This window comes from Protopterus annectens, chromosome 3.part0 (genome assembly GCF_019279795.1).
Source record: "Protopterus annectens isolate FY-2018-M chromosome 3.part0, PAN1.0, whole genome shotgun sequence".
NCBI lineage: Eukaryota > Metazoa > Chordata > Ceratodontiformes > Protopteridae > Protopterus > Protopterus annectens.
Window position 1 is genome coordinate 1,419,321,577 of NC_056731.1, and position 26,184 is coordinate 1,419,347,760.

General features: G+C 41.4%; 1 protein-coding gene across 1 annotated transcript in view; it reads left to right on the forward strand.

The window, feature by feature from the left end:
- Positions 1–26,184, forward strand: part of NSMAF (neutral sphingomyelinase activation associated factor) — a 2,091,028-nt gene that overhangs the window by 1,460,296 nt on the left and 604,548 nt on the right. The window lies entirely within an intron of this gene.

Below are 26,184 nucleotides of genomic sequence, written 5' to 3' on the forward strand. Positions count from 1 at the left end.
TTGTGTTGAAGCAGGAGCATTTGGCTTGGATGAAATAGTGATTTTTTGAGTTGCATTCTGAATTTTGAATAGTATTGATTTCCTTAATGTTAATGGGGAGAACTTGCCAAGAACTAGGTGCCTGAGAGGAGAAAGCATGTGCAGTGCTGTGAATTAGAGGTGATGAAAGTTGGTGTGGTTTGTGACTAGTGTCTTAAGTTGTATGAGAAAACGTCTTCATGAAGTCTGACTGCAAGGGGAGTAAATGTGTGGATCTGGAGTAGTTTTTAGAGTTGGGATACTAAATGTGGGTTACATCTTTGTTTTATGGGTAGACATTTGGCTTTTTTAATGTGATACAGTGATGTTCTCAGAAAGGTGAGTTTGTAATGAATCAAAGAATTGAATTGAATGTCACTTGCTTATTGCTGCAGTAAGCATTTCAAAGAAGTTGATTCGACTGAGTCGGCATGATATGCCTTTAACAAACCATTAGTTTGGATCCCTGGACTGAAAGTTTCCCCATGTCATTTTTTTTTATTTCATTCATTTGTTGACCAGGTAAGCTCACTGAACACAATTGTCCCTTTTTAAGGGTAACCTGATAGTACTGTCTAGTTAAGTGGCTTGCTCAGTCACACACTATGCAAGTGGAGGTGGAAGGAATCTAATCCTATAACCTGAACTATAGGAAACAAATCAGAGCCTTAATTGTCTGTGCTAACTGCCAGGCTTTTAATTCATTTGTAACATTAATAAGTTTAGCTATGATATGGTCCTTGACTTTACAGATAATACTAGTGAGATGTATGAGCCTGTAAATATTTGGATCTGTGGTCAGCCTTCTATTATGTAGTAGTACCAATGTGGGAGTTCTGCAATTGTCTGCTACATAATCAGTGAAAAGGCCAAGGTTTGAATATATTTAGGAAAGGTTGCTACACTTCACATTTACTAAACTGCAGCCATATACATTTTCTGGTCCTAGATATTTATTATTAGCATTCAACAATGCAGATATCATTTGATCAAGAGAGATTTTTATGAGAAGAGTGAGTAGACAAGGTGAAATTCAAGCTGAATTTGTTGGTGATAGCCTCATGCTCAAAATAAGTAGCACCGTTATGCACTAGCTACTCCTGGTACTTTGTGTTACATCTAAGTTTTCTTGACGTAATTAAAGAAGGTTTTGTGGCAGTCTTTAGTGGAGTGGAAATCTCTGTTCAAGGGTAGTCTTCCACTTTCTAATGGGCTGGTTGAGATTTTTTGCTCACCTGTTTTAGTTTCCTTTGGTGGTGAAAGGAGAAAGATTTTATGTATGTGGCAGGTCGTCTTTTTCTCTTGTTATATATTTTTCATGTGAGTTCCACTTTGAGTTTATTCCTGAATTTCCCACTGTATTTTGTTGTACAGAGACAAATGCCTCTATGAAGTTTTTTTTAGATGAGAGTAGAAATCAGATATATGTACAGCAGATTTGTCAAGGATTTCAGTGGTGATGTGCTTTTGAATTTCACTAGGCCAGTGATGGCGAACCTATGACACATGTTTCAAAGGTGACATCATGAGGTTTTCAGTGACACATTGAGTTACCAACGAAACTTAATGAACACCCGTCTGTTTCTTTTTCTGGATTGTCCAGAAATAAAGGGTTTTGTCTGGATGTCCGGAGTTTATTATGTAAACCCAGAATTCTATGTTGTTTCTACCTTTCTTGAAGCTGATTGTTTACCTCAGCTTGCAGATTAACCAGTCAGTACAGATTCAGCAGTGCACCGGAAACAGAAGCTGAAATTCTGCACCTCGTGATAATTATCTTTAGTATTGCTCAGACAGGAAGGTTGTCTGTGGCGCGTGCGGGAAATCTGCCCAGTCCACTCTCTCGACACTTCAAACTTTATTATAATACTGGCAGCATCAGCATCATCACCTTTCCACTCTCAGTACGAAAAATGTAAGTTGTGAAAGCGTACTTAAAAAATGCAAAGCAATATTAAAAAAACTTCACACAACAAATGAACAACCAAAAAGGACAGCCAAGGAAACTCTGCAACAATAATATTTTTAAGTGCTTTATCCCTTTAATTTAATACGGAACTTCTTCAAAAAATAAATAAGTAAAGTATGAATGTAATTCCAGATATATCTATGAATTCACAGATTTGCAGACTTTTGTTTTGCCAGCATTTAAGTTGTCCTTTTTAGCTTGTAAAATTGCATGGGTTGCTGGAAGTCTGTTTTTGACAGCCAGGATTCTGGTGTAGGATACAAAACACTGACTCATGCTTTCCTTAACTCCTTTAGGATGCTGAAAGAAATCTCATTGCACAGTGGATCAATGTAATACCAAATCAAGGTATAGCAGAGATGGCTTTCCAGTTGGATTCAGAAGCAGGGCTGGGACATAAAGTGCTTAAAAATATTTATTGTTGCAGTTTCGTTGGCTGCCCTGTTTGGTTGTTGTGAAAGCTTATTTCTTTAATATTTCAGAAACTGGTGATCACATGTAGAAGCATAACGTTCCAAGTAGTTAGAAGGCATAGCTTTCAGCTGTTTAGATTTTCTCAGTGTGTCCAGATTTTTGACTCATATTTTAGTTCCGTTTATAATCGCTTCCTTCATAGCATTATATAGTAAATGGATATTTTAAGTGACACTGCATTTCAAGTATTATGGAGGATTCATTTGTATCATCAGTGGTTATGTTCAGGGCAATGACACGTTTTGTACCTGGCTAACTGTCTTCTCAGCTATTGTCCTGTATTTCTTGTATTACATTCATTACCAACCATGATGCATGAGATACACCTACTGATATTTTCTTTTATGCACTTTTCTACTGTATTGACCCTGGCTGCCTTATTTTTACTCATTGTGCTCTTAGATATGTTGGCTTCCATGTTTCTCTTACTGTCTTTGCTTACTTTCTTCTTAAAGTGAACTGAAAAGTTACATAACTAAAGTTTTCTTTCATGCTTTTTGTCTAGTTTGGTGTAGTTGCCTTAAGTAAAACATGATGTTTTTCACTTAAATAGCAGACTAGAATGTGATAGCAATCCTTGTTTAGAGCCACAAGTCCCCACCTTAGTCATTACATATAACAGGTAGTGGCAGCTTAATTTTGTTGCACCCCCCCCCCCCCTGCATGTATAACTTGGTCATCCTACTCCACCCCACCTTGTCTGTTCTATAATGATGCATTTGCATTATTTAGTAAGTGTAAAGACCATCTTTTTTTTTAGTTTACTTATTGCTGTTTAAAGAATTGTTTTTCTTTTGTTGGGAGGGGGAACACGCCAGCAAAGTCAAGTTAAGGGATTTTCAGAATTTTTGACACTCCAACCCCAAAAGGTTCGACATCACTGCTCTAAGCTGTCAGAAAATAAAAAAATGAGCTTTGGAGTCATCCATAGGTATAATTAATTTAATGGAAGGAGTGGTACTAGTTCTAAGGAAGAAGCTAAGCATGGTGGTTGGACTTCAGACACTTGGAGAGGTTCAGGAGCAGGCAGTATTAGCAAGGATGAGGTGAAGATGTGCATCTAATGCAGAGGTGAGTAGTTTAGACTAGGGAATTTGTGTTCAGAAATTTAAGAAGCATTGTGAGTATTTATTATTGGTTGTACAACTACCATTCGATGCATGAGTAGTTAGTCACCATAAAACAATATATTGGATTTCATAGATATAGTTTCCAATCAATATAGGTATATATCATAGGCATGAGGAGACCTAGAAGAGGACCTATAATTTGCAAGAATGTGATAGATCTTTTTAGGGTGACTAAGATCCTCAGTGTAATTACTATCTCAAGAAGTTATAGATTGGTATCATGAGAAATCTGGCATGAGATGGTGAGTTTGTGGATGAATACAAAAGCACCCCAGCATCCCCAGTAGGTCTGAATGAACAGAAGACATTGAATCTAGGAACAGAGGAAGTGCCATCAATGCAATGAAACCATGTTTCAGTAACTGTGCATATATTGATGTGTTGTGAGGGTAAGGAAAAGTTCATGCTTTTTTTTTTTTCATTTCAGCTTCTAACATTAAACATTGTTACCTTGATGTAGACCAGAATGTGTTTTACCTACCTGAAAACATGCATGGAGAACTCCATCATGACTCTGCATCTCTGTACATCTCCCTCCAAGGTGAAGCACCCAGGATTATTCTCCTCAATGTGGGCAACCATGCCTCTCAACATGCCTTGCCAGAGCATTATTATTTTTATTTATTTTACATTTGTTGACCAGGCTAGTCTAGCTGGATACATGTCCATTTTCAGTAGAGGCCCGGGCAGAAAAGCTCCAAGAAACATACAGAATTAATATAAAAGTCAAAACAGATCAAACTAAACAAAAACAGCTATTGTTTCATAAAAACATTAGTTTTTTAAAAAGTACAAAATACAATACTCGTAGTGAGCATAACATGCGCAATAGGCAGCAAAGGGTACAATATACATATATACATAATTTTTATGTGCAGTAACATGTTATATTGATGTGAAGGTGATCCAGAAGGCTGGAGGGCAGTTTGAAACAGAGATCTTTAGGAGAGACTGCTATAGAAGCAGCTACCTTCATAGGAAAAGCATGCACCCCCCGCATGTTTTTAAAAATATTGTAAGAGGACAAGGGCTTAGAATATCTAGGCTAACAGCCAATTGTATGAAATTTGAGGAGGAACTTGGTGAGTTAAAGGCAAGATTTTTAGAGAGAGGTTACGCTGAAGATGAGGTTCAGGGAACCCTGATGGAGGTCTCTGGGAGTAGAAATATGGAAGGCAAACCCTATTTTTCTGAGGTGAACCCACTGCCGTTGCCCAGGGGAGATGCCTGTAAGCCTATGAGAATGTCAGTCACTTATTCTAGTAACATTAGGTTGTTACAGAACATTTATCGTTACGCTGAAGATGAGGTTCAGGGAACCCTGATGGAGGTCTCTGGCAGTAGAAATATGGAAGGCAAACCCTATTTTTCTGAGGGGAACCCACCGCCGTTGCCCAGGGGAGATGCCTGTAAGCCTATGAGAATGTCAGTCACTTATTCTAGTAACATTAGGTTGTTACAGAACATTTATCGTAGGAACTGGAACATATGTGCTGATGAGGGCATTAGACAATTGGTAGGGGAAGTTCCAAGATATACCTTTAAGAATAAGAAGAATTTAAAAAGGCTACTTTTTGGACCTCGGTCCCAACAAAGTGTATCACAGAGCCCTAGTGTGAGTAATTTTGGCATGTTTCCTTGTGGCAATTGTAACTTATGTATGCATGTGGATTCTAACGGTGAGTTTCTGCGTCCGGATTTGAACAGGGTATTCAAATTTAGACTTAAAGCTAATTTCAATAGCACTAACATTGTTTACTTGGCACATTGCTTGATCTGCACCTCTTTTTATGTTGGCATGACAACACGGAGGCTAAGGGATCGGATTAGGGAACACCTCTATGATATAGGGAGGATGGCAGACACTAATGTTCTGGCAAGGCATGGTGTTGCACACACTTTTCATTTCATGGTAATTGACAGGGTTGTCAGTAACCGTAGAGGGGGAGATGTCAAGTTGAAGACAGAAACTAAGGAACTAGAATGGATAGTGAGACTCAGGACGAATATGGGAAAGGGTCTCAATAATAAGCCGAATATTAAGCCCATATTAATAGCTAGAGACCTAAAAAAGTAGTTGGCAGTTTCCATGTCATGTTATTTTAAGTTTATATATGAAATGTGTTTTTAAACTTGCATTTTTATTATATTATGTTATAATACTGTTACAGTGATGCTATTGTGAGAATTTTGTGTATAGAAAGTTCAATTTTGATTTACTATGTATGTTAATGTTAAGTGGTTTTTAGAAAGAAGTCTTGCATTTGAATTTTATCTGGAGAAGAGTTCATGCTGAATGTAATATGACTTTAAGGCAGGAGAGAAGGGTTATACAGTAGCATAATTAATTGAACTGTTGGTTATATAACCTGAAGAGCTTTTCATTACATTGTCTGATGAAGTGGCTTAGTCCATGAAAGTGTTCACCTGTTGTTTGTCTTGGATTAAAAAGTGTTTTATGTTATTTGCAGCCGTGGTCTGGTGCCTCCTTTTTCTACTTTTACGAATTGACTGCTGGTTGGAGGCACTGTTTGCGATTACCATTTATTTTTTGTCTTTTGCTGCATGTGTAAATAATTGTTTAAAAGATAAAAGTAAAGACAGCAGCAGTTTACCTCCTTTTCAGCAAAATGTAAAATGTGACAGAAGATGTTTAAAACTGTGTGTGTATTTGCTGCTGTGAAGTTCAATCAATTTAAAGGCGAGACTAAATCTTGCCTCATCACAGTTTAGGTATGTGTGTTGTTGAAAATTCTAATGCTTTTGAAGATTTTGGGTAGACCACTTGATGATGATGCCTTATTTGCACAGTAGCTTTTGAAACACCCCCCTTCCCCACTCACGCGTGTAACTGTAAAAACAGAAAGGAATCTTACAATTCAAACTAATCCCGTGCATAATTCTGTCTAATGAACCTGTATGAAGGTGGGCTGACTGGATTAATACAGAAAGTTGTAAGAATTTTGCTTTGGCTGCAGAGGATATCAAGCTGCATTATATTGACTGGTAGTCTTTAAACCAGTAGCAGACAGTTTCTAGTTCAGATGTTCGATTTTTTTCTTTTTTTGCTCTGTCTGTCTGAATGTTTTATTTTCAATTCCTTTTGCAGTTTCCGTGATGTATTCACCTTTATTTGAAAAGAAAATGCATTAAAATTTCATCTAACTTTGAGTGCTTGGGGTTGCTTTTTTATTTATTGGCTTAAAAGTTCATACATTTTAAACTTTGCAGTGTTTGTCCTGTGAAGGCTGACTCTGCAGAGCTAACTGCTACAATTTAGATATTTAAAGGATGACTAACTTTAAGGTTCTTGTTTTGCTAGTTTTACTAAATGGTGGAAGCATACCATACATTTGGCAAATGAGGGCATTTTACTGGAATGATTCCATTGATAACATTGCAGAGGAAAGTACTAGGACTGGTTTAAGGCAGGTAGAATCCTGGGGAGCCAGTGATTATAACTTTGAGCTGTAGGTGCACAATATTAAGCTCATTTACATATGGTAGATCTTAGCTGTTACAAAACAGCAGAGGACATGTTCTATGCTCTCGTACAGCCAGTTGGAACCAGTGGTACCCTTCAAACCTCATACTTCTGGTTCCATTACACAGATATTGACAGCACTGATGTAGGGAGCTATAGCCTGTAGCACCTGTCATCCCATATTAACTAGTGGCAGTGATGGGTTTCAGACCCCATACATTTGTTTGTTCTTCACATATTACAATATATGTAGGGGGCAGACACTATGGGTTTTAATTCTTGCATGACTTCCATCAATGTATGATGTGTAACAGAGCCAGAAATGTGGGGGATGTTGAATCCATGGGACAAATGGTCTTAAGGATGAGTAGTAAATGCCCAGTGCTGCCTTTTGTAATTTCCAGGCTTTTCCACAGCCAAATGATCACAGTTTGGAGTTAGTCACTAGTTCCCTAGCATTTGACCTACCTCAGACTGAGCCCAGTGCATTCCAGTGCAGCCATAGCAGCAGCAACTAAAACTAGATCAAATTTAATTTGCACAAACACACTTGTACAATATTTTGCAGAATTGGGTGGGGTGCAGGAACTGGTAACTTTACAACACCTATATCCTGCCTTCCTGGGTTTACGGTAATTCTGCTACCAGTCAGTCAAAGCTAACAAAACTGCAGTTCATTTTTATTGTTTACCCTTAAAATATACTAACCTTTTAAGTATTTACAGGATTGTAATTAGATCTGGGCAGTCTCCTTTCAAAGGGCAAATGCGGCACAGTTAAGGATATATTGGCAAAATGCATAAACCCTTTAAGATAGCAAATAAGCCAACAGTGGCAGTACAGCTGTGGGGAGTGGTAAAAGAAAAAGAAGACTTTTATATTTATTTCCCCATTACCATGATCCCCTAAACATGGCACTGCAACCCCTCAAGGTGCCATGCCATTCATATTGGGACCAACTAGATTGGCATGCCCTGTCATTGTTTTTGGATTTTGAGTCATGAATAACCAGTGACCTTATGTCTGAATTAACATTTAATTCCCACTGCATAATGAGTTGAAAAGTGACTGGGTAATTCATACTATATAAGAAAGTTTTGTTTACATTTTTTCAATGTAGCGTAAATATACTGCATCAAAAGTGGTCCGTGCTCTAGCAGTATGATGCAGAATTCCAACACCTTTGTTGTTTGTTGTGTGAACCTGATTTCTAGATGGTTTGCTTTTAAAGAAAGGTTTCATGGCCATACAATGGACAGATTTAGGAATGTTAAGTAAAAGTTTTGCTGGACATTGGTTAAGGATATCTGAGTAATTGACTCTTTCAAAAAAGGTTACAGTACATTCTTCACGCAGCTGTTTTCTGAAATAATAGTATCTCTATATGTTTGTATACAAGGCAGTAGTATGATTACACACAGGATGGAGATTTAGTTGTAGATGGCAGGTTATTCTGATGTTTGTCATCCACGAGGTTAAGAATGTAGCTTATTTTTTTATGTGTTGCAATAAACAGCTGGGTATTTTGAATGGGAAACATATGTATATAACATTATACTCATTTTGAATTACGCTTTAATTATAGTATTGTCATGGCTCATTTATGCATTATAAAATAAAAAGAGATCCACATACTTAGTAGTTTGTTTCAGTCATGTTTACAACAGAGAAGAGGAAGATCTAGAAACTGCACTGGATGTGATATCACGTAGGCATGTTACTACAAGACTCTAGGAATGCAGTGGAAGTAAAGATAATGTTGGGAAAAAGAGCAAGAAATCCTGTGTTTTTATTTGTTTGGCTTTTTCTTCTGACTTTTTGTGGTGTGAGATAAGCAAGCTTGATCATATAATAGCGCCTGGTAATGCTTTCATGTGAACTATTTTTGTCAGCTGTATAGGTTCATAGGTTCATACTAGGCTATCTGCCCTAGGGCATTTATAAGCCTAGCCAGAGTATGTTTGGCTTTCGCCACCCATTTTAAATTAATTTTGCTATGCCCTTTTTCGAGGTTAGTATACTGTGCCTCTGTCTAACAGTGACACAGAAGTGATACCCGGGGTAAACCTACGATCTCCCATCCACTCATCAAGATTCCTCTTGAAGAGAGTCAATGAGGGACTCTGCCTAACCTGGGCTGGGATTTTATTCCAGAGTGAAGGGAGCCTCTGGGTTATGAATCTGTCCCTCCAGCATGTCCTATTTATTTCAGAGCTGAGGTTCAAGTCTCTCGAGCGCGTAGCTCGATGGGATTTGGATTTTTTGAGGTGCAGCATGTCCCTTAATTCTGGGTTGGACATGGCTTTATACGTCAGGCACAGATCGCCTCTGAGCAGGCGGTATGCCACTGAGTAGAGCTGGAGTTTCTTTAACCGGGCAGCATATGGCATCTGTTTGAGCCCTTTGATCCTCTTGGTGAGGTACTTTTGGGGTCTTTCCAGTTGCTGCAGGTGTTTGGTAAGGTACATCCAAAAGGGGCATTGTACTCGATTATGGGCCTGATGAGGGATGAGTAAAGAGGCACGATGACCTCCCCTGATCTAGATGTGAATCCCTTCATGATTAGGTGGGCTATATAAAATGTTTTTCTAACCACTTTGGCCACGTGGTTGTCAAATGAGAGATTGCTATCAACTTGGGTCCCCAGGTCCCTAATTACTTTTCTGTACTTAATGGATTACCACCTATGTGGTAATTTGTGGGCACTTTGTTTTTGCCAAAGGGGATGACTATACACTTTTTGGCGTTTAGCTTGAGGCCATGGCTCTGGCACCAGTCGTCTGTTTCTATGAGGCCCTTTTGGAGGATGCTTGTGTCGGCTGGAGAGTCGATTATGGCACCCAGTTTGCAGTCATCTGCGAACTTGGTCAGCCACAGTCCTTCCGTGTTGGCCTGTACCTCCGAGAAATATATACCGAACAAGAGAGGTCCCAGGGCTGAGCCTTGTGGGACGCCACTTGTAACTGGTTTGGAGTCTGACATGGCTCCAGCAATTCTAACCATGTGGGTTCTGTCCTTGAGCCAGTTTGCAACCCATCTAGTGACATAGATGTTTATATTTAAGCTGGTGAGCTTATCTATAATGCCCAAGTGGGGTATTGTATAGAAGGCTTTTGCAAGGTCCAGGTAGGCTGTGTGGACCACCTTCCCTTCGTCAATGGCCTTGTTGACGGTTTCAAAGAAGTCAACCAGGTTTAAGAGGCAGGATCTGCCCTTAACAAAGCCGAACTGGGTAGGATCCAGTGTCTGTAGGTCCCCAATATCTTTATTTATGAGGTCCATGATGATTCTTTCCATAGCTTTGCAGACCAAGCTAGTCAGGCTTATGGGGCGATAGTTTCTAGGGTCCGTTGAGGCACCACCTTTGTGGAGAGGGGCCACTGTTGCTGTACGCCACTCTTTGGGTACATATCCTGTAGTAAGGCTGAGATTGAACAGTAGTTTTATGTTTAGGTTTAGCTCTTCTTGGAGTTCATGTAGGACGCAGCCCGGGACACCGTCTGGTCCCATTGATGCTGTGTTTTTTACTTTGGAGAGGGCGGCTCTTACCTGAGCATATGAGATATCAGGGGGGCAGCACTCTGCTGGGATAGATATTTGCCCTTTTGGTGGGGAGGGGGGGGAGAAGTTTGCGCTGAACCTGTCAGCTAGGATGTTGGCAATGTCTGTGGGTTCGGTGTATTTTTTGTCATTTTGGACTAATTCTGAGCATATCTGGGAATTCCTACCCAGGTTCCTAACATAACTAAAGAAAGCCTTGTGATTATCCTTAGTGTCCTGTGCAATTTTTCTCTCGAAGCTGGCCTTAGACGATTTTATGAGTGCCCGTAGTTTTTTGCTAATACTGATCAGAGATGCCTTCCCTTTTTGGGATTTTGCTCTATCATGTAGTAGCTTCCTCCTTCTATTGTATAGTTTGTTTATGGCTGGGGTCCACCAGACAGGACGTCTGCCTTTGGAGGACTGGGTCTTGGTTTTATTTGGGATTGCATGATCCATGCATTCCTGAAGGTGTTCATAGAATGCATTTATAAAGGATTCTGCGGTCTGGGCAGTATTTTCCACAGGCCTGGGGGCTTTGAAGGATTCCACCTCGGATTTGAGGAGTGTGAAATTTGCTTTAGATAAGTTTTTCACTGTGGTTTTCTGGGCAGGGGGTGGGGTCGGGATGTGAATATCCAGTTGGATTAGTTTATGGTCTGATCTTACCAGTGAGGGATACAGTTCTGGTCTGGAGCATAGAGTCCCCATGTTGGTGATGATCAGGTCCAGTATGTTTTCCCCTCTTGTGGGAGTGGTAACAAGTTGTTCCATAGCATTTGAGTTTATGAATTATAGGAACCTTTGGGCCTAGGGTGTTGGAGCTAGAGTAATGCTCCCAGTCTATGTTTGGGTAGTTGAAGTCGCCCAATATAATGGTGTTTGGAGAGACCTTCATATTTTCCAGTGTTCTCAGGAAGGCCGAGTGGGGTTCCTGGGTTTGGGAGGGTGGTCTGTAGCAGGCTATAAACTGGAAGGCAGTTTTACCCACTGTTAGTTGCACATGAATAGTCTCTGATGCTTCGTGCTGTGCCACCAACCTGGAGGTGTGGGTATCTTTGATGAATATTGATACTCTCCCTCCTTTTGTAGTTCGGTCCACGTTTTGGGGCCGAAAAGCATGGTATGAGGTATAACCTGGTAGTGCTGGGGTGCTCTCGGGAGCCCTGAACCAGGTTTCTGTTACTGCACAGATATCAATGTTCTCCATGCTAAGGAGAGTTTCGAGTGCGTGCATCTTGAGGTTTAGACTTCTGGCGTTGAGTAGCATTACTCTTAGTTTCTTATCCCTTGTGATACATATGGAGGTGGGTTTGTCTTTTGAGCCTTGCCTAAAAACGGCACTATGGGGGTAGCAAGAGCCTTTGCCAATATCCGAAAGCCCAGGGGTGACAGGTGCAAGCCGTCCTTAGCGAAGCATCGTAGCTTGTCGAGCATATCATCCCAGGCTGACAGGCATTGGATCCCCTTTGAATGACACCAATACTTAAGCCAGTTGTTGAAATTGATCATCTTGTCTTCATATTGTGGCATCATTCTTGGTGAGGGTAAGATGCTACTCAAGGTCAGGGTCATACCGGCCTGGGCTACATGCTCAGAGAGCTCCTGTATGTCTCTTTTCATGTAGTCCAGGGAGGTACGTCTCAGGTCATTCACACCAGCATGGACAATGACTGAGTCATATTTGTACTTGCCTTGGAGTGACCTGATTGCTTGTGTTATGTGGCGGATCCTAGCGCCCAACAGGCTGCTCACCGTGACCTTCTCCTTGTTCAGCCTGGTGAGCGGGACGTCAGTGTGCCTGATGATAGAGTCACCCATTACAAGTGTATCAGGTGTGTTGTTTAGCCTTAAGGGCTGTGACTGTTCGGCACACTGGCTTTGTGAGATATGTGTTGCACGTGTTTTGTTTTGGGGTAGCGGTTGCTTGGGTGTCTGCTTTGGAGGTCTGTGCTGCTTAGGCAGATCTTTATTTAGAGCCTCCGAGTATGTTTTTGTGTGATTATGTGTTTGGTTTGCTGTCGTGGTAGGTCTCTGTGAGACTGGAATTGTAGTGAGTGTGGTTTCCTTCTCCTCCTGACTGGTTATGCCAGTACTGAGTTGAGAGAGCTTAGCCTCCAGTTTGGCTATATGGTTGCATCTCTCACGTGTTGGAATTTGTTGGGTGGAGGAGAGGGTTGTCTATGTACATGAGGCAGTTGTAACATTGCCTCAAGATTCCCAGATTCACCAGCTGGACCGGAGAGGAGATTGACAACTGACCTTTGGACATGCTAGAATAGTATTGGGAATTCCTTTATAATTGAAAACAAGGGCCAAGGGGAACAAGGTACTCAAGGGGAGTTTGTGAGGGTGTAGTGCTTTTAATTTTTTAGTGCTGACTTATATAATTGCTTAGTGAGCAAGTGCCAGGTAACTTAAGTGCAATGTGTTACAGGTAACTTAAATGCAAAAATGACAAACAGTAACTTTCTTTCAAGTGAAACAAGGAAATAAGTACAGTAAGCAATGCAGATATGACTAGGGATCCACAGTAGCGCTAAAAAGCCGCGTTTTAGGTGGAATTAGTGTTCCAGGGAAATAACGAGCAAACAAACAACAAGCATACAAACAAAGCTAGATTCAGCAGGCCTGGATCTAGTCTATGCTACAGCAAACAAGGTGTACCAATTTCAGTAAGAAACAGTTCAAATATGCAGGCACTGTAAACCTTTAACCAGAAATTCCCAGCTCAGAAGGGCAGAGTCCAGCCTCTCCTCCCACAAGAGTGCAGACCACAAAGCTTCGTAATGTAAAATAACTGGCCTGAAGCCCAAGTGCTTAAACCAGAGCTAATACATTTTTAGAATAACAGACACTGAGCTCTCAATCAGCAGTTCCCAACTTAGAAGGATGTAAGCTACCTGTCCTGCCACCACAGTGCATGCCACAAACCTTCCTAATGTAAAACAACTGGTCTGAAGCCCAAGTGTTTAATCCAAAAGACTTAGAATGATAGCTACACTTTAATCAAGTTACTACCAAGCAGTAATAAATACATTTGAATACTTTAAAGAATGCCTGGATTAGTGCTCAAGTTATACAAACAAAGCTAGATTCAGCAGGCCTGGATCTAGTCTATGCTACAGCAAACAAGGTGTACCAATTTCAGTAAGAAGCAGTTCAGATATGCATGCACTATAAGCCTTTAACCAGAAATTCCCAGCTCAGAAGGCCAGAGTCCAGCCTCTCCTCCCACAAGAGTGCAGACCACGAACCCTCTTAATGTAAAATAACTGGCCTGAAAGCCCAAGTGCTTAAACCAGAATTAATACACTTTTAGAATAACAGACACTGAGCCCTCAATCAGCAGTTCCCAACTTAGAAGGATGTAAGCTACCTGTTCTGCCACTACAGTGCAGACCACAAACCCTCTTAATGTAAAACAACTGGTCTGAAGCCCAAGTGTTTAAACTAAAAGGCTTAGAATGAGTTACACCAAGCAGTAATAAATACAATTGAGTACTTTTAAGATGACGCAAAAGCAAAATAAAGTAGGAAGAAACACAAATACAGTAAAAGCAGATACAATTTTTTTTTTTCAGAAAAGTAGCAAAAGCAGTAGTAAAAACAATTCTCATGCAGTGCAAGCTGGCACACTTGAGTATGTAGCAATATTAGTCCACACACAGTTTGAAAAAATGTAATTAAATTAAAAAGGACTACAAGCAAGTGCAGAAAGGGTTTATTAAGTAGAATGTGGTAAAGAGATGGGACTGGGGGAGTGTCTTAGATCAAATCTAAATTTAAACTACAACCAAGAACAGGGAGGGGTGGTGGGGAAAACCAGTTTCAACACAGATGTGAGGAATGTGCAAATTATAAAGCCAAAAAATATATACTGATCTCTATATATTTGCAGAGCAGTAAGACAACAGATATCTAAGCAACAATGTTATGTTAGTAGTTGCACTTTATCATATCATATTTTATTTATTAAGTTATATTTGTTAACCTGGATAAGCTTTTCCATAGCACCTCTGATTAGTGAGACTAATGCATTTTACCTTGTAGCCAGATTTAAAATGGCTAGGACAAAAACAAATGGCTGGAGCCTTGCACAAGGAGGAAAAAGCGCATCAAGGAGAAGGGTGTAATGCCAAGGACATGAGCCCATTAAGTCCTGTATTGGATATTTTAATGTTGAGACATGCAGAGACTAAATAACCCAATATTATTTCTCTTTTAATAGTGAATATGGTTCTGTGGTCTTGCAGCAATCCTTCTAACTAGGCTTCCTGTTGTAACTATGAGACTGATGCAAGCCCTGGAATTACAAAAAAAATAAAATCTGAATTGCAGGAGAGCAGCAAATGTTGAACATCACCGCTTTCCTTCATTTTTTTTTTTTTGAGAGGGGCACTCTGAACTTATATGTACCAACTCCAAGATCATCATAACTTGGAGGAAATGGAATATTCCAAGAAACGGCAATCTCAGACTTCATGTATACAAGTCCACATTTTTTGGTCATTCAGTCCTGCTGTTCCTGGTCTCACTGTAGGAAATCTTAATTGTCATTTATCATCTAAAGCTGCTGTACTGTTGCTTAGCTGGTAGTAAGTATGCAATGCAGAAACATTTTTATGAGAGCTTTATGTTTTGATTTTTCATTATTATCCAAGTCCCAAACTAAAACTTCATCAAAACAAACTTTCCTCTCCTTTTTCTGTTAGCCTCTATTGCTAACCATCAATAGATGTACCAACTCAAAAAGCATGTAAACAATATTAAAGAGCCAGACACAAAAGAGTGCACAGAAAAAAATAACTTGCCCCCCCCCAAAATAATACAAAAATACCACTAGTACATCCATTACAGTTTCACACATTATGGAAAGATTTTTCCATATTGGATTTAGGGGTGCATCATTTTTCTGCCTAGCTGTGTTAAATGTGGAAGGGAATGAGATCAGCTTTCATGTGATGCTTTCATGTGATGCATGATGTCACATTAGAACCATATTTAAACAGCAACTTTGGTAGTTTGTTTTATCTGAAGAAGCTCTGAATATTAAAACAAAAGTGCTAATTGTGTTCCCAGTGTATTTTTGTTTTTTCTACACTGTGGAGTGAAACTTTAGTCAAAGTCTTTGTGGTAAATGTACTTTATTGATTATTCTTTAATATTTTGGTTCTTTGTTTAGTTATAATTTAAAATCTCTCTACAGATTACTGTCAAATATTGGGTGAACAAATGAGTGTAACTAAGGAAATTATTTTTTGAGTTGTGGGAAAGGATCTTAATTGCTTAGACAAAATAAGGCCTTGTTGCATTTAATTCCGACAGCCACCAAACAATTTCTAGAAAATGGAAATCAAAGTCTAAAGCTGTATTTGAAGTATGGCATATTGTAATAGAGATGGAAAAACTGGAAATGGGATCTTTAGAAATGAGTAGGAACAAATTACATAGAAAAATCAGAATTGTGGGAACAATGCATGCAGAATAATGTTTTGGAGAAGAATTGAGGTTTAAAGGAAGCAGGGATTGATCATTGTATATAATGCTAAATTGATTATAAATGTGCAAAATAATGTATGTGATGTATAATGTTTGCAACCGGGGATATTTTATTTTTGTTTTTCTTTTATATAAATGTATGTCTGGCTATGTCTTAAGTGTCAAATCTGAATTAGTTAACTTCATTTTATCTGCAACCTGTGGGTATACGGATCCGAGCCGGCAACTTTTTTTCTAGCATCTGCTCCAAGCTTCGAGCTGCTCCCCTTACCCATAATGCCCTACCATCTCCTATTTTCCCTCAGATCTCGTTTGCCACGCTAGTAGTGTGCATCGTGGTCTCCTTTGCTCTGAGCTAAAAAGGGATAGTAATTGGAAACTTTTGATATATCTAAGTGTGCTTGTTTAGGATTACCCTTCCTCCCCTTTGGTAGTAACGTGTTGGTCGTTAGTGTAAAAAAAAAAAAAAAAAAAGTTTTTTGTATTAGAATAGTAGTCGGGCCTGCCCTTCCCCTACCTGTGTGTGTGTTTTTTTTGTTGGGAAGGTAGCACCTTTACCTTGAGTGCAGGACTATGGCTGACCAGCCAAAGCCTGTGTTCAAAAAATGTACAGAGTGTGGCCATAAATTTTCCCCTGATGATGGTCCCACTCTGTGTGTGACATGGTTAGGAGTGGCACATTTATGCACCCTGTTCAGGTTTCAACCCTAGGGCCCTTAGGGATCATAAGGCTAAGTTAGTTACCAAAGGCCTTCTCCCTGTTGCCATGCTGGATTCTGCCGTGGCCTCGGTTGCTAGTGCACCTCCCCAGGCAGGGACTCAATCTCCCTCTTCGTCTGGTGATGGGTCCTCTAAGGACAGATCTTCAGTCAGCGAGTCTGACAAAGATAAAGAAAAAGAGAAGGAAAAGGAAAGATGCAGAGAAGAAAGGGAGAAAAAGAAAGACCGGCATCGCAAGAGATCCCCAGACAGGGAGCTCTTTCTCAGCCCTCCATCCAAGACCATGAGGCCTGTTTCTCCTCGGCTCTGGTCACCGCGTTTCTCACTGGAGCCATAGGAACACTCGGACGTGAGGCACTCCAGCCCTCTGTGCAGACCAGCCAGATGAGAGTCAGTGGCCTCTTCGTGGTCGACTCAGAGCCTATCGGACATGAATATGGACAGGATGATGTGGAGATTTCTTCATACCCAAATTCAGATGGGAGTCTTGCCAGGTCCCTCTCCCCCTGGAGGGGTGACCTCCATGCCTCTTTTCTGGCCCATCTCTTCTTCCCCGATCCGTGCTTTGGGGCTCTTGGATCCGAGGTTCTTCAGAGCTGGTAGCTCGGAGCCGACTGTTCCTCCAACCTCGACTCTGGCTGTTACCTTGAGTTCCTCGGATCTGACTTGTTTGGATCCAAGTGACTCTCGGAGCCGTGGACAGGGAGTCGGACCCGGGGGAATGGATTCTTCGGCTCTGACTCTTTCGGACCCGACCCGTTCCCTCGGACCTCATGCTACCCTGTCTTCAGCTCGGTCCCTGCTTCGTATCTGGGGAGGACTTCTCCCTCGGCTTTCGAAGTGGTGGAGAGGGTTCTCTCCCAGGGATTGAGACCCTAGCCCATTCCCTCGGATACCACCCAGACCCCCTGGATTTGGTGATGACTCCCTTCATCCTGTCTCAGGGACAGCCCATGCCAGAGGATCCCCAGGTCATTTTCCCCGAGGAAACCCCTTGCGGCTCGCGGATCCCCTTCTGAAAGTCCCACTGAAGAGGGCCACTGCAAGGGCAAGTGCAAAAGGAGGCACTTGGACTCCCCCGTGTCCCCCACCACTGACACTGATTTAGATGAAGGAGAAGGTTCCCCCAGGTCACCTCCCGAAGACGTCTCCTTCGGAGAAATCAGAGGGGAGGTTGGTCAGCCCCAAAACCTTCTGGGGATGAGTCAGTGTTCCTGGAGGCCTTTGGCATGGGCCCATCTACTTCCTGGGTGTCCCCACCAGCAGACCCCTTGTTGGACCTCATCACCACGAGGGCATGGAAGGAACCCGACTCTGTAGAGCCCATCTCCAAACATCCTGACAAGGTTTTATCTCCTCCTTCTGATAGACAATCCTGGTCGAAAGGAGCCCCAGTTGATGCTATGTTGGTCGCAGCAGCCACAAAGAAGAAACAAGCACAGGAGAGTTCCTTAGTCCACCCTCCAGACAAGGAGTCCAGGTTGGTGGATAGGTTTGGGAAGCATGTATACTCTTCAGTGACTTTTTCTATGCGTGCTCTGAATTATTTGGCACATGTGATTCGACTTCAGCGAGACCTTGCTTCGGAATTCGCTGAGTTGCCCCAAGAGTCTTTATCGCCGCAGGACAGACAGCTGTTCTCGGCGAAAATGTCTACTCTGAAGTCAGTCTCAAATACATCTATGCGGCTACTTTCCCACGCCACGGAAGGAGCAGCTAGAGTGGCTGGGACAGGCATAGCCATGAGGCGTCATGCCTGGCTCAGATTGTGTCAGTTTGCGAACCCTTTCAGGGCGTCGTTTATCAGTGCTCCCTACGATGGCTCTTCCCTCTTTGGGAAGACAGTACGTGACACACTTGTCCAGAGTGAAAAGGACGGGAAGACTTTGTATGCCGTCGGAGTCTGCTTCTCTAACCCTCAGCGGTCCTTCTCTAGGAATCAGAGGGCAGAAGAAGATGTGGTTCCGAAAATCTCAGTTTTCCCGGGATTCTTAGGACAGCTATTCCCCCAGAGGCAGAGGGGGACAGGATCGATGCCGACCCAGAGGTAGAGGGGGTCCTAGGAATTTTGGGTCTAGAGAACCCTTTTTCCGATAGACCCGGTCAGCAGCGCTGAGGTGTTGCCTGACTGTCCTACTCTGGAGGCAGTCGGGGCGATGATTGTCCTTACACCCAGCGACATGGGATTCCATTATGACAGATCACTGGGTTCTTCAGATAATATCCAGAGGTTACTCTATTCCTTTCATTGCCCCTCCAAACATTACAAAACACCTCCCGGATGTTCCACCCGCTCACAGGGAGGCCGCAGCTCTAGAAGTTTCAAAGCTGCTTCTCAAACGAGCCATTGAAAAGGTCCCCCCGATCAGTCTGGATTAGGCATCTACTCAAGGTTCTTTTTGCTGCCAAAAAAGACAGGGGACCTCAGGCCCATTCTAGACCTGTCAACATTAAACCTGTTGGTAGCAAAACAGAAATACCGGATGGTCACCCTACAGTCCATTTTACCTCATCTCCGAGAGTGCGACTGGATGTGCTCGTTAGACCTTCAGGATGCTTACTACCACATTAAAATACACAGAAGCTCCAGGAGGTTTCTGCGCTTCCGGCTAGGAGCCAGTCACTTTCAGTTCAGGGCCCTACCCTTTGGTCTCACCACAGCCCCCAAGGGTGTTCACCAAGATAATGGCAGTTGTATTGGCCCACCTGAGGCTTCAGGGTTTTCAGGTGTTTCCTTACCTGGACGACTGTCTCTTCTCTGTGCACAACAAGCATCACTTGTGTCTGGCCCGAGATTATTTCATTCGGTTAGCAGACCGACTGGGAGTTAAAATCAATGTTCACAAATCCCATTTGCAACTAGTACAAATTCTACACTTCGTTGGGGCATGGTTAGATACTTTGTAGGTGAAGGTATTTCTAACTTCAGACAGGATTCTACATCTCAGGGGCCACATAGCTCAGATAGCGACCTCCCAGTCTTCAAAGGCGAGCGAGGTTCTCCGGGCTCTGGGCTCCATGGCTGCCACCATATCTATTCTCCCGTGTGCATGCCTTCACATGCGGGTTCTTCAATGGACTCTGGCTATCCAGTGGTCTTGGCTGGACCTACCCATGGAATTTTCGATCAAGATCAGTCACGTCTGCAGGACATCTCTTCTTTGGTGGTTAACGTCACCGGAGATATCAAAAGGACGCCCATATGTGTCACCCTCAGTCCAAACCACGGTGACCACGGATGCCTCCCAACTCGGGTGGAGGGGACACTGTTTGGGAAGGACAGTCCAAGGCACGTGGTCCCAGACAGAGACCAATTAGCACATAAATGTTCTAGAGATGAGGGCAGTGCTTTTAGCATTGGAAGCCTTTCACATAGTCCACCCTCTCTGATTGATTGCAATTCAGTCAGACAACATGTCGGTCGTCTGGTACATCAACAAGCAGGGGGGAGCCAGATCCTACCCTCTATGTCACGAGGCCATGAGAGTGTGGGAATGGGCGATTTCCACCGGTCGGTGTCTGATAGCAGCGCACATCCCGGGGAGCTCCAATATTTTAGCGGACAGACTGAGCCGGGCCATTCTGATGCCTTACGAGTGGTCTCTGAATCAGTCAGTAGCGGAGGAAATTTTCCTGGCATGGGATCAGCCTTGCTGCAATCTTTTCGCATCTCCTTCCAATGCGAAGTGCAGCAAGTTCTTCGCTCTGATTCCCTCACCAGGGGAAGTCCCCAGCCATGCTCTAGTCCATGACTGGCCCTCTGGGCTTCTGTATGCTTATCCACCTTTACCTCTCATTCCGAAATTTCTTCAGAAAGCTTGCTGACTACGGTGCAAAGTGATCCTCATTGTCCTGGTCTGGCCACGTCAGGTTTGGTTCCCATTCCTTTGGTCTCATCTATTAGCTCCCCTGTGGGTTCTGGATCCCTGTCCGGATCTATTTTCCCATCCGTTGGGGACACGTCCACCCGACCTGGGCAGCCTCAAGCTAACAGCTTGGTTGGTCCAGTTCCGTTAATCGCCAGGACTCCCAGTCTTTCATCCCAGGTAAAATCTATTCTAGTGGCCTCTCTTAAAGACTCCACTAGGAAACTGTATTGCAGTAAATGGAAGCGCTTTTCCATTTGGGCTTCACAGAGAGAAATAGATCCCTTTGCAGCTCCTGTTCCAGCGATGTTGGACTTCCTGTCTAGTATCTTTCAACAAAGAGCTAGTTCCTCCATAGTGAAAGTACAATTGGCAGCCATTTCCAGTTTTCACGTTGGTGAAGACAACATGGCCTTAGCCTCCTCTAGGCTGTGTAAGGCTTTTCTTAAAGGGACGTTTCTGCTACGGTCCCCTGTCAAGGATTCTGTACCTCCTTGGGACCTTACTTTTGTTTTACAGGCATTGGTAGCCCCTCCTTTGGAACCCGCAGCTTCGGTGGACTTAAAATTTTTGTCCTGGAAGACAGCTTTCCTAGTCACCATCACATCGGCTAGGAGAGTTTCTGAGCTTCAAGCTCTCTCTGCCATGCCCCCGTATTTGGTCTTCCATAAGGATAGTGTTTCCCTCCATACTAACCCTTCCTTCTTACCTAAAGTGGCATCTGAAGCAAACATAAACCAGTCCATTAATCTGCCCGTTTTCTTTCCCAACTTTCAAAATAAAGGTGAATACAAACTCCATTTGTTGGATGTTCATAGACAACTTTGTTTTTATCTTCATAGAACAAACTCTTTCCGCAAGACTGACAATTGTTTGTTTCCTTTTCCAAAGCATTTATGGGGAAAGCTATTTCTAAAGTTTCTTTAGCCAGATGGATCACTCTTTGCATTTCACATGCTTACAAAGCAAAAGGTTTATCTCCTCCTGGTATAGTTAAGGCTCACTTTATCAGGTCCATGGCGACTTCTGCTGCTTTTTGGTCCAGGGTACCTTTGGACGATATTTGCACTGCAGCGACATGGGCCAATTCACATACCTTCATTTCCCATTACAAATTGGATCTGATTTCGAGGGGTAGAGCATCCTTTGGCTCTGCGGTGCTCAGGAATATCCTTCCATAAGGGCCTCCCAGGATCAGAGTAGCTGGGGACTCTGTCCCACAGGTTGCAGATAAAATTAAGTTAACTACTTCTGATAAAGAAGTTATGTACTCAACATAATGTTCCATCTGAGTAGTTATACTTCATTTTTCTGCAACATTCCCTCCCTCCATCCCCCGGACCTTATCCTGTTTTCAGGTTGGTTATTGGGTTGACTTACATATATATTGTTAGTTGCAGCAAACTCGACCTGAGGGAAGATAGGAGATGGTAGGGCATTATGGGTAAGGGGAGGAGCTCGGAGCTTGGAGCAGATGCTAGAAAAAAAGTTGCCGGCTCGGATCCGATACGGATCCGTATACCTACATGTTGCAGAAAAATGAAGTATAACTACTCAGATGGAATGTTATGGTGAGTACATAACTTCATTTTTAATACAGGTGTTAAAAATGAAAAAACTATTGTTACTGAGCTTATGAACATTTTGAGAGAAAGAATCGGCTTCCAGCAGAAAATATTACTTGTAGCTGGGGACTGGAACTTGATTTGCAACAATGAGGATGTATCTGGGGGATCAAGAAGGGAAAATAAAAGAGGGTAGATTTCTGAAGAAGTTCATGAAAATATTTGGAATGGTAGACGTGAATTCAGTTGTATAAACTTTGAGAGAATTTACATATTATTCCCCAAAGTAAAATAAGTGGGCTAGACTAGACAGAAACTGTATTTAACAGGAACATGTGCATTTAATTGAAAGCTTTGATACACCTCCGATATTTCAGATCATACGCCAATAACAACTGGGACAAAAATGCAGGGTAATGAACTAAAAATGAGACACTTGTGCATCCCCACATACGTGTTAATAAGAGAAGAATTTAAGGATTTGGTAGTGGAAATTATTCCACAACTATTAAGGAAGACAAACATTTCTTCAGTAGTTGTAGCTAGAGAGTGGGATAAAATGAAAGTTCAGTTTAAAATGGGGTAGAAATAAAAGAAAAAGAGATATGGTTAAGAAATAACTAGAATTGTGTAGAAAGGCTAACAAAAGTTTAAAGTAGGAGAATATCACAGAACAAGAGGTGCAACATTTGGAGTGCTAAAGAGAGAATAAGAGAGTATCTGAATAATATGTGTGTGTTTAGAAAGATTCCCTTTAAACAGTTGTTTTTGATAACTCCAGAGCACAAAAACGTTTAGACTTAGGCAACAGAGAGTAGATAAGGTTGTTGCCAGACAAAAGGAAACTATAACAAGAAAAATAACCAGAGATCCTATAGAGGTATTAAGAGATGTATCGGAACTTTTTTGAAAGTTTGTATTAAGCAGAGAAATGTGGAAATCAAAAAGAGCACAATTGGAAATATTTATGGAAGACTTAAGCATGCCAAAGTTGGAAGTGCATCACGCTCAACAATTAACAGTTAAGATAGGAGATGAGGTGGGTCTATATTACATCAATGAACAATTAAATGTTCGAATCTGTAAAGGTCGACCTTTAGAGATCGAACATTTAAATGTTCGAAGATGTAATAAAAACAAAATAAACAAAACACCCCCGCTACTTAAATATACCAACTCCAAGATCACACATCAGTGCACTACGGTGCGGAAATGGGAAATTTCCCCTTCACTACACTGCAGCGTAGGGGGGGGGAGGTGCAGGGGGGCTTGCCCCCCATCTTACACCCTTTGTTTTTTGTTTTTATTACTTCATTTTTTTTTTATTTTATCTTTAAAGATTTTTGAACATTTAAATGTTCGATCTGTAAAGGTCGACCTTTACAGATTCGAACATTTAATTGTTCGTTGATCTAATATAGACCCGATGAGGTAACAATGGTGACATATAATTAATCTGCATGAATGTAGAATAGATGGTATTTTTGTGGATGTGTGGATGCTAGGAGGGAAGTAATAAATGTCTGGTTGGTTTTGTTTTACAGTATTTTAAAAGAGGAAAGCACCAACATCCTGGAAGAAAGCTGTGTTAGCTGTAGTACCTAGAGATAGCAAAGACCCATCACACCCAGCTTCATGTAGGCCCATTTCAATTGTAAACCATGATTAAAAATGGTTGTCTATACTAGCTAAAAGAATGGCAGAGGTGTTGCCAGAAGTGATAGATATGGATCAGTGTGGTTTTCTGACATTTAAGCAAATATTTGGCAACATTAATAGAACAGTAATCCAGAGGGAAGCAGAATGTAAGAACATACAGCTATTGTTGGTGGGTCTGGATGCAGAGAAAGTATTTGAGACAATAAGCTGGGATTCTATGAGAAGTGCAGTGGAATCATTTGCATTCCCAGATACAATAGTAAGATTAATTAAGAGGATATATGATTGATCAGAAGCAAAAATTGAAGTGGGAGGGTTCATCTCTGGCAAGTTGTGTCTGAACAGAGAAACCAGGCAGGGGTATCCTCTTTCCTGTTTATTTGCTTTATATTTAGAACCATTGTCAGAGAAAATAAGGGACTCAAATATTCTGGGATATAATTTGCATGGTAATCAAGAAAGAGGGGGCTTTAGTTGCAGACGGTATTATTTTGTATTTGATAAAATCAGAAAAGGACATCAGAGTTGTGGAACATTTTCAGACAGTTTCAAGTTTTTTGGGAGATATAAAGTTGATGAAGAGAAAACAAAAACTGTAAAGTGTGAGGATATGATACAGTGAAGTACCTAGGAGTAAGATTAAAAAGGATTCTATTATGATAGCTTAAGAATGTTGTGAGAAGAGACTAAACAAAATATAATATTCAGATAAGGTGATAAAACTGCAGCACACAGAGGTCGAAATGAAGGAAATGCTGGCTGGATATGAGACTGCAAAAGACGAGATGTTTCAAAAAATAATAGAATTAGAGGATGTAGCATGCAGGGAAAACCCAAGATTTTCTGCTGAGAAACTGGAAGCTCTTGTTTATGGATATGGATACCAGGATATAAAGTAGTAAAAATGTTTTAGTCCCTTTATTTTTATAAATGGGTCAGGCATATTTTTATCAGCCAGTGAAGTAGTGGACAATAACTAATAAAGAGTTTACGGAATTTACCTGGGAGGGGATGAGAGCAAGTGTCAAGTGGTTAAGCCGATCCTTCCATTAAAGCAAGATGGTTTAGCATTACCCGATTTGAAGGAATATTTCAGAGCTACACAGTTAAGGCTCATATACATAGCACAAGCATAATTCAAAATGGGAAGGGAAGATGATGAATCAGGGGGAAGTTCAAGAAATAAGGAGAGAGTGGGATTTTGGATGCACATCGTTAAGAAGAATAACAACATAAACACAGAATATTGTATTCATAAAGAAGCAGAAGGTTAGTTCTAAAAAATAAGCCAACACGAAAATTAAGAAAGGAGATTTTGTCAATAGGAATGACTACAATTAGGGGTACAGTACATAGGAAAGAAGAGGCTGGAATTTACTGGTGAAAACTAGCAAAGGAATCAAGGTACCGAGAGCAAGTAACTAGAGAGGGAAAAGTAATGGGATGAGAAGAGGCCAAGAACTCATTTGGCTGCGGGCTAGAGACTGCCTTCCCTATCAAGGATTAATATTTGAAGATAGGCAAAGAGAAAGGGATAGGGGAATCCTAAGTGAAAGACCTGTTCTGGTAGATTTTTTAGCCGAATCTAGAATAGAAACCACTGTTAAAAAAGGGATAATTAGGTGGGTATATGAAATATTGCATGACAAGTATAAGAACCAAGGAAACAGTGGGAAGACATATGTGTGGCACTCAGAATAATTTAGGAGTTTTGCTTAGAATTGTTTGCATTGGTATTTTTATACCCAAGGTAGACTCCAAAGACTTTTTCCTGAAGTAGATGCCAAATGTTTGAGGTGTGATGGGGAGGAAAGAGGTAACTAGGAACACATGTTTTATGAATGCAATGAGTTGGCAGATTTTAAAAATTGCCTAAGGAGTATCCGAGTGAGCAAATAGGTGTAACAAAGGAAATGATTTTTTGGGCCAGGGATACAGGGTCTGCATTGCCTTGCTAAGTTTAATTCTCGTGGCTGCCAAAAAGGCAATTGATAGGAAATGAAAATCATAGTCTAAATCAACTATATCTGAACCACTGAATATTGTTGTAACAGAGATAAAAGAAATGGAATGGGATCTTTAGAAAAGGGTAGGAGCAAATGACATAGAGAAAATGGAAATTGTGGGAACAATACATGCAGAATAATGTTTTGGAGGAGGAGAGAGGTTTAAAGGAAAAAAAGGAATTGAGCAATTGATGTAATGTTGAATTGATGATAGTTATACAAAAGAATACATGTGATGTATAATTTGTAAC